This window comes from Myotis davidii, unplaced genomic scaffold (assembly GCF_000327345.1).
Source record: "Myotis davidii unplaced genomic scaffold, ASM32734v1 scaffold582, whole genome shotgun sequence".
NCBI lineage: Eukaryota > Metazoa > Chordata > Mammalia > Chiroptera > Vespertilionidae > Myotis > Myotis davidii.
In genome coordinates, this window is record NW_006294113.1 from 686,691 (window position 1) to 701,819 (window position 15,129).

At 40.3% G+C, this 15,129-nt stretch overlaps 1 long non-coding RNA gene across 1 annotated transcript in view; it reads right to left on the bottom strand.

The window, feature by feature from the left end:
• Window positions 1-223: 223 nt before the first annotated feature.
• Window positions 224-15,129, bottom strand: part of LOC107183830 — a 58,297-nt gene continuing 43,391 nt past the window's right edge. Inside the window, exons 2-3 of the long non-coding RNA XR_001514631.1 lie at window positions 1,945-2,073; window positions 224-1,551 (exon numbers count right to left, since the gene is read on the bottom strand). This is a non-coding gene — a long non-coding RNA (uncharacterized LOC107183830). The remainder of the gene's footprint in view (window positions 1,552-1,944; window positions 2,074-15,129) is intronic.

Here is a 15,129-nt window from a genome sequence, read left to right on the forward strand (position 1 = left end):
GTAGGAGAAAAATTACAAATATCTAAATTATAAATAAATCCTCATTTACCATAATAGCAAGTCAATAGATGAAGTAGAAAATTACCAAATTAAGAAATAGGATTACAAAGTTAGAGGCGCTGCAGTCAGAAGAGCAGAGATGGCTGTGACCAGTCTAGGGGCCAGGTGGTTGCAGTGGCCCCCAGGCTGCCAGCAGTGGACCATGTGGCCATGGAGGATCTTGTTCAAGATGGGGTGGCTTCACCAGCAGCTTCTGGAAGTGGGAAATCTAAGGCAAAGAGAATACTTGACTAGCAGGCTCCCTGAAGAGTGAAGGCTGGAACATTGGTCAGGGAAGATCTTATCAAGATTGCCAAGAAGCAAATGATGCTAATACAGAAAGTAAGTCAAGATGTACAGAAGGGAGAAACAAACAGAAGTACTCAAATCAAAACCTGTTGCCGGAGGAACGGATGATATTATTAAGATGGACTGCTGTGGCAGGAGCCAGAGACAGGTCCTCCCAGAACCCACGCCTACCTCGCCTGTCCAGACAAACACCAGGCGATATCCTGGGCCATGTTCCAGACCTTGGCCTTAGCCATGTTTTGAATTTTTAGCCCCATGAGAGGAAGTACACTGCCTGCGGACTGGTGGAATATTCTTTTTTCATATCATCATGCACTTTGTGTCTGCCTCCATGGTTACGCCTTAAGTGAGCATTCTACACAAGATCACCTACAGTCAACGGCTGCTTATGTTGGACCGATCTAAACACCATCATGTCATGGAGAATCAGTATTGCTCTCTGTGGGGGTCACTGTGAGCACAAAAGCCAAACACCGGAGCATCTGCAAGTGCACCGCCGGCTTTGTCCATCATTGCCAATGGCTCAAAACTGCATCAGGAGCAGGAATTACTGGTGGTTCTTCAGCTCTGTGGCCTCTGGCTGGGTTATTGTGCTTGGTTATCATCCTCTTGTACATTTTAATCCAGTACATCAACCTGTGGGTGCTCCAATGGAAATGTTGGCAAGCAGAACACGTGGCTGTTGTTCCTGCCATATTTTCACCGCAAGGCCAAGACTGCAGTGCTCATGATAATCAGGGTGTTTGTGCTGGTGTCGGCGTCATCTGCCTCCTGCTGATTGAGTGCCTGTTCATCTTCCATCTTTATTTAATGTTGAACAGGATGAGAACATTTGATTGTGTGACATGGGGCCACAAACAACAGAGGTCAAGAGCCTCATTAAGGAACAGAAATAGGACCCTTAGAATATAAGTACTGCCACAGCAAAGAGATCACAACCCAATTTGATCTGCACGTAGGTGCCTGGAACTTTGTTCTATCAGCATTGAAGATGCCTTGTGCGGAAAGGATCAAGCCAGCAGGTTCTCTCCTTTAGACCCAACCATTTCTCCAGAGGAAATGAATGACAACCCCGTTTCTCTCCACCTGGCAGGATGCTATCTTCTGTAGTCTTGCCTCCAGCTCTGCCCCTTGTCAAGTCTGTGCGCATTACAGTGGTTCAGGAAGACTCCTCCTCACCAAAGGTTGCAAACAATCTCCTTCCTGTGGAGGGAGACAGTGCTGAAAATGAAGGCATAACTTCAGGAGACAGGGGCCAGCACTGACCGAGTGCCTCACCCAGGAGCCCTTTTCTGAGATTCGGATCCTGGCTGTGGAGTCAGCCATGGAAAAACTGTCACTCCTGAACTTGCTGCAAGGCAGCAGCCAGAATGTGCCATCTCAGAGCCCCAGGACACTCTCCCAGAGGCCCAGGAGGCCCAGATTGTGCCATCTCCCACCATCATCATTGTGAAGGAGCTGGATGAGGAGCAGGCCCTGCAGGAAGTGTGCCCCCTCCAGCCTGACCAGTTTTCAAAATGTAAATAGGAAGTGCCTTTGTGCTGGGCCCAGAAGTCTGGCCAGTGGGTCTCTGCTTCCCTTGGGACCAGGACCAACCTGTCCTCAGCTTGGAGTTCAGCAACTCCTCTAATGAGTCCATTGAGATAGAAGCATTCATTCCTCCAGAGTCCCCTGTGACTATGACGCCTGATGACCTGAAGCTTGGAAAGAAGACTGGTCCAAGAGCTGTTTAAAATAAAAGAAAATATGTGAACATCTCCAAGATTCATCGTCCCTCTTCTCTTCCCTCCCCCTATACCCTCTCTCCTCTTTCCCCACCCCTCCACACCAAGACACTAGTTGCCAGAGCCAGAGCCCAAGACCCACACTTGGATGGGTCTGCCAGCACAAGCCTCCTGCTCTAAGAGAGCCAAGAAAAGAAGGAAACAGAGTTCCTCCTCTGTTTTTGGCTACATGTGATTTTAATGAATTCAGCATTTACTCAGTTTGGAAGCCATATTTTAACAGACATTATTAGGTTTTTAAACATGTCTATGTTATTCAAGGAAGAAAGTGAATTCAGAATGAACTTGATACAATGTTTTTAGTCTTGCTTAACATTGGTAAGTTTAAGTAGCTTTTTAAGGAAACTTCACCATTTTCTACAAAATTTAAAAGGAAATTATCCTATACTAGAGGCCCGATGTGCGAAGATTCGTGCAAGAATGGGCCTTCCTTCCCCTGGCTGTCGGCACTGCCTTCGCTCCAGCCCAGAGCCGCCTTTCTGCCTTCGTTCCAGCCTAGAGCTACCTTTCCACCTTCCTACGCTGCACAGAGGCCTGGAGTGGCTGGGGCAGTGCTGAATGCCTGCATTGTTGCCATGGTGCCAATGCAAGCATCCCAACCCCGCCCCCAGCTGCTCGGCGCCTGCATATGCAAATTCGCCTGCCATCTTTGTTGGGTTAATTTGCATACTCACTCCTGATTGGCTGGTGGGCATTGTGAAGTACAGTCAATTTGCATCTTTTTCTTTTATTGGTGTAGATAATAAAAGGATAACATGCAAATAGACCAAACAGTGGAACAACCAGTCGCTATGACATGCACTGACCACCGGGGGGGGGCAGTCACTCAATGCAGAAGCTGCCCCCTAGTGGTCAATGTGCTCCCACAGGGGAAAGCCACTCAGCCAGAAGCCATGTGAATGCAGTGGTGGTGGCAAGAACCTCTCCTGCCTGCAAGGCAGCACTAAGGAGCAGCGAGCTGAGCAGGCAGGCGGTAAGGAGCGAGGGTTCCTGGACTGCGAGAGGGATGGAACAGGCCTAAGCCAGCAGGCAGACATTCCCTGAGGGGTCCTGCACTGATAGAGAGTGCAGGCCGGGCTGAGGGTCCCGTCCCCGCCCCCCTCCCCTCAGTGCACGAACTTTTGTGCACTAGGCCTCTAGTAAATAAACATTAATTTTAATGGCAATAAAAAATAAGATTACAAACAGTATTCAAGCATGGAGGTAAACACAGGGGATTAAGAAAAATAGTCTAAAAATGGTAGTCTATATGGTAGGGTTTCTCAAATTTTAACCTAAGAACCACAGCTTACTGGGCATCCTCCTCTGAGATCTCAGTCAATAGGCTGCTCGTCCTGGGTTCTAACTTCAAAAGTAGAATTAGTTGGGCAAAGGCCATCTGTTTTTCATTCTAATTAATTTCATATGTACAGTAGTATTCAAACTTGGCTGCTCATTAGAATCACCAGAGAGCTTTGAAAACTAGTGATGCCTAGATCCCATCCCCAGATGTTGTAATATAATTTATCTGGGCTGTAATCTGTTGTTGGTGGTTTTAACAGCTCTTCAAATGATTTTAATGTGTCTAAGATGGAGGCACACTTTGTAAATATAATTTTCTTTTTAATTATGTGCATAAATTACTTTAATTTTAATATAAAAGTAGTTATCTGTATAATGTGCATGGGAGTGGGAAAAATGCAAAATTAAGAGACAGAAGGTGTGGGATTGTGTCTGGTATGATCCTCAACCATGAGCCAGCTTGTGTCCTTGGGGAAGATGCCTAATCTGTATGGGCTTTAGTTTTCTCATATGTAAAACTAGAGGTCCAGTGCACGAAAATTTGTGGACTTGGGGGTTCCCTCAGCCTAGCCTGCACCCTCTTGCAGTCTGGAACCCCTCGGGGGATGTCTGCCTGTCGGGTTAGGCCTGCTCCATCCCTCTCGCAATCCAGGAGCCCTTGCTCCTTACTACCTGTCTGCTTGGCTCGCTGCTCCTTAACACTGCCTCAGAGGTGGGAGAGGCACCTGCCACCATCACTGCGCTCGCCCAGCTTCTGAATGAGTGGCGCTCCCCCTGTGGGAGCACACTGACCACCAGGGGGCAGCTCCTGCATTGAGTGGCTGCCCTCTGGTGGTCAATGTGCATCATAGCGACCGGTGGTTCTGCCGTTTGGTCGATTTGCATATTATCCTTTTATTATATAGGACTAGAGGGGCGTGACCTGCGGGGATCAGCCCACTGTGGGAGTGCCACTCATCTAGGTCAGCCGAGCGGCTGTGGACCTGCCCTCTGAGCAGCTGCTCCCACTGTAGGAGTGTCGCTTATCCCAGTCTGCCTAGTGGTGCTCCCACTATGGGAGTGCACTGACCACCAGAGGGAAGCTCCTGCATTGAGCGTCTGCTCCCTGGTGGTCAGTGCATATCATAGTGATTGGTCGACCAGTCATTCTGCCATTTGGTCGCTCGGCTTTTATATATATAGATTAGGATGCTACACTAGTTATTCTCAAATATTCTTTCCAACTTCACATTTTTGGGGTAATAGCTATAATGCCCTGTGTTATCTAAAATAATAAAAGCATAATATGATAATTAGACCAACCATCCTTCCGGACAAAGCCAGGATTGTGAGGGAAGCCTGGGTCCCAGGTGCCTACCAGCAGCCAGAGGGAAGCCCGGGTCCTGGGTGCCTGCTGGTGGCCAGAGGTAAGCCTGGGTCCCAGGTGCCTACCAGCAGCCGGAGGGAAGCCCAGGTCCTGGGTGCCTGCTGGCACCCAGAGGGAAGCCTGGGTCCAGGTGCCAGAGGGAAGTGGTGCTGGAAGCTGGGGGAAGGAAGGCCTACTCTTGCACAAATTTCGTACATCAGGCCTCTAGGTAAATATGGAAGTTTAAAAAATATACAGCAACAAAAAGTTCTTCATATGAGTGTTTATTTTATTTAGGGAACTATATCATACATCTTTTCATTATTTCTTTTTAATTAATATTATTTTCATATAAACATGTCACTTTTCCCCATTATGTATTTATACACTCAGTAAAATAAAAAGTTCACCCTGGGAAATACAGATGAAAACAGTTGAGATTAATTTATACTTAATGGCAGAGCAGCACATCATTGTCATTTCTCAAAAACATCCTTTGCTAGATTGCATCCAAGATGACAAAATAGCCTATCCTTCTGTTATTGTGAATTATTTTCCCAATAGTGATTTTTCTATTAGCCCCAAACCTCTTTCTACAAGCAGCACCTACTTGTATTATGTCTACTCCTGACTAACTTTAAGGGGGCAGTGTGTGGTCATAAATTCAGGCAAAACAAATAATTGATTAGAGTGGTAGCTAAGCTCCACTTATTACTCAAAGGTCTTACCCTGATTATCTTTGAGGCTTAGTATAATTGTGCTGTCAATTCACAATCATGAACACTAACAAAAGGAGATTTGGAGAATAAGGATTGATACAGATGATACAAGGGATTTTAGAGTGACTTTAGAATGCACTACAGAGAGGGAACTTCCAATATGCCTTCATAATTATATTTTTTTTAGAATACTTTAAAGTTAGCTTTCATTTCTTGAATAAATACAGATAAGTGGCATTGTAAAGATAGAGAAAGAACCTATTCTGAAACAAACAAACAAAAAAAGATCAGCTGCCCATAATTACAGATGGATTATGCAGAGAAAGCTACACAGCTTTTCACAAAAGTACTTATATTCATGTGCACATATGTTTGCCTGTGACTTTGAACTCCTCCCTTGTAAGGAAAGTGTTTGCCCAGATGGAAATCAGAATCTATAGTAATCTAGTGCTGAAACAAAGGTGAATTTCAAAATGAAAGGAGGTTACAGCCATGTGCCATGATTTGGCAGGTAGTTAAAAATGAACTGAGAAGTCACCATCTGGTGGGAGGCATCTTAGGGAAGCAGCCACTTTCTGTTGGACATAAATAGAATGAAAGCTTGTTGAGCTATTTATTCTTAGATGTTTGCCATCATGTTTTGCTCCTCCACTGAAATATAGCCATCTTATGATCTCTCAGTTTTAGAATGGATGTTCTTAGCTAACTCTGAGCTAATCTAATCAATTAATTTATTCTGAGATGTTGTAAGAGTCCCCTCTCTCAGGTTAAACATGAATGTTTTCAGAAGTTTGACCCTTCTTGTCTACCTTACTAAAAACACTAAGAAAATTTCAGGTGAAGTAGGAGAGTAGCTCAGTACCAAGAAGACGAAAGATTGGTGGGCTAGTAGGATCTTGTTAAGCCCCTGCAATCACAACATCTATGTATAAAGGCTAGAAAATACACACCTACTTTTAGAAAGCAGTTGATATGTGAATGGAGTTTTCAGCTCTGTTTTCTTGAAGAAAAACATTGAGTGTCATTCAAAATCATTTGAAGGAGATTACAAATAATATAAAAAGTAACCTACACAATAAACAATAATAATGCTAACTCATATTTGTATTTTTTTAAAAGCTAGAGTTGACATACAATATTATGTTTCAGGTGTATAACACAGTGATTTGACATTTATGTACCTTGGGATGTGATCTCCACAAAAAGTCTAATAATCATCTGTCATGGTACAAAATTATTACAATATTATTGATTATATTCCCTGTGTTGTACATTACATCCTATGACTTAGTTATTTCATAACTGGAAGTTTGTATCTTTTTCCCTTCACTTTTTCATCCATCTCCCACCCTCCATCAGCCTCCCCTTTGTCAACCATCATCAGTTTGATCTCTGTGTCTGAGTCTGTTTCTGTTTTTTTTTATGTGTTCATTGGTTTTGCTATTTTAGATTCTACCTATAAGTAAACCATATGGTATGGTATTTGTCTTTATCTGTCTTATTTCACTTAGCATAATACCCTCTAGGTCCATCCACATTGTCACAAATAGCAAGATTTCATTTTTTTTTATTGCTGAGTAATAGTCCTTTGTGTATCTATAAACCATATCTTCTTTACCCATTCATCTCTCAATGGACACCTAGGTTGCTTCCATATCTTGGCTACTGTAAATAATGCTGCAATAAACATGGAGGTGCATATATATTTTTAAATTAGTATTTTCATTTTCTTTGGATAAATATCCAGAAGTGGAATTCCCAGGTCATATGGTAGTTTTATTTTTAATTTTTTGAGGAACTTCCACACTGCTTTCCATTGAGGCTGCACTAATTTATAATCCCATGAATACTGCACTCAAGTTCCCTTTTGTCCACATCATCATTATGTATAGTGTTTTAAAAGTGCTTCCACAAAAATGATCTAATTCCTTGTAACAAACCAGCCCTATCTGGTTTGGCTCAGTAGATAGAACACTGGCCAGCAGACTGAAGGGTCCCGGGTTCCATTCTGGTCAAGGGCACGTACCTCAGCTGTAGGCTGGATCCCCAGCCCTGGCCGGGAGGCATGTGGGAGGCAACCAATCAATGTGTCCCTCTCACATCAGTGTTTCTCTCTCTGTGTGTCTCCCCGTCCCATTCAATCTCTCTAAAAATTAATGAAAAAATATCCTTGGGTAGGATTAAAAAAAACAAAACAACCAAAAAAAAAACCCCAAACCTGTGCATTAAGTATAGTAATTAATAGCCCCATTTTACACATGAAGAAACTGAGATTCAAAGAGATTAAATAAAGTACCAATAATAGTATATAAGTAGTACTTGGTAGGAAGAGAGGAGCTAAAATGGCTTGCATTCAAGTGACTATAATAACTACTACCATTTATTGAACACTTACTATGTTCCAGTCATTATGTTAAGTACTTATAAGGATATTATTGCATCATAAAATATTATCACTTCTTAAAACCCACAGATGAATATCTTCTAACAAAAGGGAAGTAAAAAATAGACATAAAAAATTTAATTCATAAAACAACTTAGGGCAGAAAATGATGATGACAATAACTATCATTTGCTGAACAGCTACTATTTGACAGACAATGTGCTAGGAACTTAATCTATATTTTATCTAATTCTCACAACTACCCAACAAGGCAGATATTATCTCATTTGCACATGAAAAAATATGAGGCACACAGAGATTAAGTGACTTATGATCATACAGCTGGTAAGTGATGGGACATTCTAAGTATGTGTCATGTGATATCTAATTACACTAAATTGTTCACTCTTTAAATGATTATTTAATGATCATGAAAATTCACCTATATATACATAACTACATAACTGGTATTTAAAACAATATATTTGTGTTTCCCACTACTCTTTTTAAACTGTCAAATGTGAGGAGTCTTTTCTCCTAGCCTTGGATTAGAACTCAGACAGGCTCCATATTATTTTCTGGCCACCCTTAGGTAAAGTTCTATAATCACACTAGGTCATCAATACAGTTTGAGTACAGTTATTATAACTTTCCAATAATGTAATAATAAAAATGCCAAAATTGTTGGAATGTTAAAAGCTTCCCACCTCTTCCAACAGGGCTTGCTGCAGGTTGGACACACGTTGGGAGTGAGGGAGTCTTTCTTTCCCTGCTCCTCTTTCCTTAGTTTATTAACTACTAGAGGCCTGGTGCACAGACTCGTGCACGGATTTGTGCACCCGTGGGGTCCCTTGGCCTGGCCTGCGGGGATCAGGCCAAAACTGGCTCTCTGACATCCCACAAGGGGTCCTGGATTGCAAGAGGGTGGTTCTCAGGTGACACACCCTAGAATCAGGCTCCCTCCTCTCTGGTTCCAGGGTGCGTCACCCGAGAACTACCGCTGCCAAGTCACCACAGCTCAGCAGCCCCTGCATTGAGCATCTTAATGGTTTCTGTTTCTCCCCCAGAGATACAGAATATCATAGAATCCCCCAGCAAGAATAAAAAATAGGATTTTAATTCTCTAGATCAGGGATCAGAGACCAGGGATCAAATAGCTAAATGTAGGCTATCTTACATGTGTTTAATACTATTACATATTTAATTACATATTTTATGTAATGCTTCTCAATAAGAGAAAATAAAAAAAATTAGAGTAAATATGGCACCCCTGTGTGTATTGCATATATATACTAGAGACCCGGTGCACAGATTTGTGCACTGGTGGGGTCCCTCGGCCTGCCTGCGGGGATCAGGCCAAAACTGGCTCTCTGACATCCCACAAGGGGTCCTGGAGTTTAATAATTTTTTTAAAGCACCAGCTTTGAGGTTCTCTGAAATGCAACTTACTATTTCTGCTCTAAATTTACTATTGATATGAAATGCCCTGTCTTTGGCATTCCTTGGAAGAAACCAGTCTTTGGGAAAACTGATTGTATTTAACTAAATATAATCTCTTGTGCTGAAGAAGAGACCAATCACAGAACATCACAACAAACACTATTTTGATCATGAAACTGGGCATTGAAAACCACCTCGATTTCATTAGGTTTCAGCTTAACTGTATCCATTGCAAGGATTCCAGGCAAACCTGCCTTTTGCAAAGCTATATTTGGAGTGGCATACATCAGTGACATTGCTTCTGCTTTTTCCAAATCTAACTACATGACAAGATTTTTTTAATATTTAAATTTCTCTTGGAAAGAAAGCTCTGTGCCAAAGAAACTAATTGCTTGAATTCTTCAAATCAATGAGATATAATCTATTAAATTACTGTTAATTGATATACACAGAGAATATCTCATAATTTTATTTTTAAAAGTTTGTCCTATATTCCTTAATATTCCTTCACATTCATATAACATTAAACTTGCAACACAAACACCAAAGCAGGTCATACACAATGTAAGTGAACTAGATACATAATTTCTTTTATTATTCATAAAATGTATAGTGCTATATATCCTTATTTACTCATTTTTATTTATACTCTGATTTTTTTTCAAAAAGAATTTTGATGGTTACGTAAAAATTTTAGTATATAAAATATGAAGATTGAGAGTCAACAGTGGTAGATACTAAGCAAAGCTGTTTTGCCATAAGTGGTTATATTTTAAGTTCTACCATATTGCTTTTAAAAAAGCAACCTCAGTATACCAAAGAATAGGATGCTGAAAGGTAGTTTAATCAACAATATAATTAGGTTAATAAACACAATGAAGAGGTGACCTGGTACAATTTAGTTGCAATGTCTAGTTGCAATTTAGTTGCAATTGTTTGTTTATGTTTTAATATTTATTCATACATTGTTTTATTTTTTTCTAAAACAATATTTTCCAAATGAAGTTTCAAATATTTGCTAAAAATATTACATAAAAACAGACAAAATAATAAAATAAAAACTGGCCTGGCCTCGGTTGCTCAGTGGTTGAGCATTGACCTATGAACTAGGAGGTCATGGTTTGATTCTCAGTCTGGATACATGCCCAGTAGAGGGTATGCAGGAGGCAGCTAATCAATGATTCTCTCTCATCATTGATGTTTCTATCCCCCTCCTTTCCCATCTGAAATCAATAAAAACATATTTTAAAAACCCAATTAAATAAAAAACTGTATTGGTATCTCTTTCCTCTTCTTATGGGCCAATGTGGATAATTAGCCAGAAAGTAGCTATTTCCCCTAAAAACATGGTATTTTGTCCACCTACCCATAATACTGAAGGGTTTTTTTGAATCTCAAAATTACTGCCCCTAGGCACACATACATGAATTATGTACAAATAGTTAAATCTATTTATTTAATTTTATCTTTTAATTTACATTTTATTTATTCATATGTTTATTTTACTTTTTTAAATTAATTTTTTATTTCAGAGAGGCAGGAAGAGGGGGAGAGAGATGGAAATATCAATGTTGAGAATCATTGATCAGCTGCCTCCTGCACATCCCCTACGGGGGATCAAGCCCACAACCCAGGTATGTGTCCTGACTGGGAATTGAACCATGACCTTCTGGTTAATGGGCTGATGTTCATGTTCAACCACTGAGCCACAGGGCTGAGCTATTTTACATTTTTATTGAATTTATTGTGGTGACATATGCACGAGATATTTTTTAGATTGACACATTGTTAATTACTTAGAGGTTTAATTTTAATATCAGTTGGAAATATTAATTACTACATATTTAATTATGTGAAAGAGCAGTCATGGGGCCAAGTGAAGGCCTTACGGAAAATTTAGCTCCCTCCACCCCATGAATAACTTTCATCAAACCCAACCCCCAAAGAAACATTCAACCTTAGCAAAAACATTTTCTACATAACCTTGCCTTTGCACCTTCTTTCAACCAGATTGCCTTCTCAAGCTCTTCCTATGTAGAAATTTTGGAACCACTACTAGCAATCTGCAAATTCATAGGTTTAAATATGACAGCCTGAGTTCACATCTCTATTTGCTACTGCTCTCTGTTTTCAAAGAGTAACTAAAAGATGAAAAGCACTGCAAAGTTTAAAAAAATTAAAATTCTGGTAATTACAAAGAGAGAAAATGGAGAATGCTTATTAATATTTGATATGGACTAATATAAAGTCTAAGTAAGAAAAGATATAAATTTAACATAGATCCAAAATCATCATTGAAATGAGATCTAATATTGTGCTGCTGGTATTTGTAAATATCAACCTATATTTAAGGTTTGAGTTGACTCAAGGTTTTGAAGTTGTTATGTATATATATACTTTTGTTGGAATTCCCCTAGCTTGTATCCTAAGTTCATGTTCTAGTTCTACTTGCTCTACCTGGGTGATTTTTTAATATTGTCATAATTTTAACCACACAACAGCCTATATGCTGTTGACTATCAAATCTGGGTATTTAATAGAAAAGCTTCATTCTCATCCCCAATTATCTCCTAAAATCTCCACTAGATTTGTCATAGATTTCCTAAACCTCAACTTGTCTAAAACTAAACTCATGATATACTTACTTCTCCTCTTATAATTACTTAATTGTTGGCACCCCATCTACCTGAACATCCATGTTAGAAACTGAATCTTTCCTATCCCTCACCTTCCCTACATTCAATCCATGAACAAGTTTTATCCACCTAACTTCCTAAACATCAGTTTAATCCTTATCTTCCTTCTACTACCTAAGTGCAGAACCACATTTTTGATACCCTGGATTCTGGAACAATGATCTCCTATCTGGTCTCTCTGCCATCAAATTTGTCCCCCTATAATTGTCTCCTACACTGCTATGGAGTTCTGAAATGTTGCCAGTGTGTTCTAAAATGCAAATCTGTCCATATCATCCATCTATTTAAAATCCTCCATGGTTTCTGAGAGATCTGTGCATTACTTTCCAAAGTGCGCATCTCAGAACTCTAGTCCCAAAAGATGGTATTTCATTAAGTGTTCCATGGTCAGAAATTATGCAGTATGTTCTTGTTTTGGAGAGTCACATTGCATATTACCGTATTTGTTTCCAAGAGACTCTACATTAAAGGAATCTTTTGATCTAATGTTTTCCAAACTCCTCCCCCCACAGAATTCTCTGCTAGGAACAAAATATTCCATCAAGTATCTGCTAGGAAAGCTCCTTAACATGATACAAAAGGCCTTGCATTATCTGGACCCTGTCTGACTCCTCAGCCATCACTTCTCCCCATTCCCCATATCCTATTCTGTTCTCTAGTATCACTGAAGTGTTGTTTCTCAGTCCTTGGCCCTAGCTCAAGCTACTGCTTCTTCCTTCTATCCTTCCTCAATTCATTTCAAAAGTGGCTTCCTGCAGGAAACCTTGTGCTTCAATAGCCCTCCAAGCTTGCCTTTTTCGTTATATTTACCACATCTACTTATGAATCTCGCTCCCCAACTAGACTACGTGCCTCTTGAAGACAGTGATTACATTTTATTCATCTTTGTATCCCCAACATAACCACAATACTTGGCATTTAGCAAGACTGAAATGAAATAAATAGTGTCTGTCCTATGTAGCAGGTACCTGTAAAAAAATCCCATACATGTTAGTTGAATCAGAAACAGGTTTCCCTCAACCATTTATTTAAGGTCTGTAAATATAAATCAGTTCTTTCAATGATGACTTTTATCTGGTCACAGACATTGGTGCCCCTTTTACTACTCTGACAGCACATACAATGTTGTTCTACAAATCTTTAGAGTTGTGGCCTTTGGTTCAATTTCTTTTTAAGCTAAATCTTTCAGATACAGAGAAATGAATAGGCAAAGGAGAGAGGATGTAGTTTAGATGTCTCTGGACTGGCTCATGAAAGGATATAGTGAGGTAAATTAATGCTGACACAGTGCCCTCTTGTCAAAATAGCATGCAGTTCTAAGAAAATGATCACAAGCAGCACATGTGCTGGTTGGGGAAAAGCAAGCATTCCAGATGGCTATGTTACAGCTGAACTTCAATAGACAGACTTTCAGGACAGAGAGAGGAAAAATCTGTTATCCAGGTCATTCTTAATTTTCTGGGATATCATCTAAAGCTATTTGCTTCAAAGCTCCTAAGAATCCCGACTAGTAAATATTGACTATTTCATTGTAAGGCAAATAACGCTCATAAAATTGGAGGCTGGATGGATGTTTCCTAAAAATTATGCTAAAGAATATTTTTATCTTATAATTTCATTCCCTTTTACTTATTATATACCAACTAGCATTACTATTATACTTTTGCAGAAAATCAAACCCATACTTACCTGTGGGTTAGTGAGAAATTATGTGTTTGATGTTTCTGGGCGAGTCAGCCTTTCATTTAAATATCTCTTGCAATCTTTAATGAATGCCTTCTGCCATGAAATAGAGGTATCTGCTGAAAAGGGCACCTCAGTCACTCTATACAGTTGTAGAGGGAGGATCCATTTCTGATCCAATGGCATATGATTTCTGAATCTCACTGCATAGCAATCACATATGCTACATTTTAAATTTCATCATGGCATTACACAGTGTGGAACAGACTGTGTGTCCTTATAAAGACAGTTTGAGAAAATTCTAACTTTACAAATTCCAAAAGTGTGGAAAAATAATAAAAATAATAAAAAAATCACTGGCTCTAGTCTCCTGAGACATAAAAAATGCTCATAGGATTGTAGAAGGAGCCTCAGATTGACCACCTGGCCATAGGTTGTAGCTGCAGCCTGACTATTCTTTTTTAGATCTAGAAATAGGCAATGATTTATTAAGAAACAAAATTGTTTTCCTGACTGGTTTGGCTCAGTGGATAGAGCATTGGCCTATGGACTGAAGGGTCCCAGGTTCGATTCCAGTCAAGGGCACATGCCAGGTTGCGGGCTTAATCCCAAGTTGGGGACATGCAGGAGGCAGTCGATCAATGATTCTTTCTCATCATTAATATTTCTATCTTTCTCTCCCTCTCCCGTCCTCTCTAAAATCAGTAGAAATATATTAAAAAAGAAAAAAAATTAGTTTTTTCTTAATGAAGCAGCAGAGAGAAAAGCATAATAAGCATAGATAACAAAGGGCAGAAACAGCAATTTCCTTCTCTTTTTCAATTCTTCCCCTTTGTCTTTAAATGCGATCTTGAGGGTACTACCAACACCTTCACACTGTACTCACAGTCCCTTTTATTTATTGACTAGAGGCCCTCCCTGTGCACAAAACTCATGCACGGGTAGGGTCCCTAGGGCTGGCCGATGATCAGGGCCAATTGGGGCCTATCGGGGGCCTTCTAGCTTCCAATCGGGGCCTTCCTTCATTCCACACTGCCCACTGGTGGTCAGCACACATCATAGTGAGCGATCAAACTTCCGGTCTCCCAGTCAAACTCCCAAGGGGACACTTTGCAAATTAGCCTTTTCTATAGAGATAATTTTTTAGAAAGAGAAAAGAAGGGAGAGAGAGTAAGGAAGGGAGGGAGAGAGAGAGGAGAAAGACAGAGAGAGAGAAAGAGAGAGAGAGCCCAATCGGGGTTCCTTCATTCCACACTGCCCACTGGTGGTCAGCACACATCATAGTGAGCGATCAAACTTCCGGTCTCCCAGTCAAACTCCCAAGGGGACACTTTGCAAATTAGCCTTTTCTATAGAGATATTTTTTTAGAAAGAGAAAAGAAGGGAGAGAGAGTAAGGAAGGGAGGGAGAGAGAGAGGAGAAAGACAGAGAGAGAGAAAGAGAGAGAGAG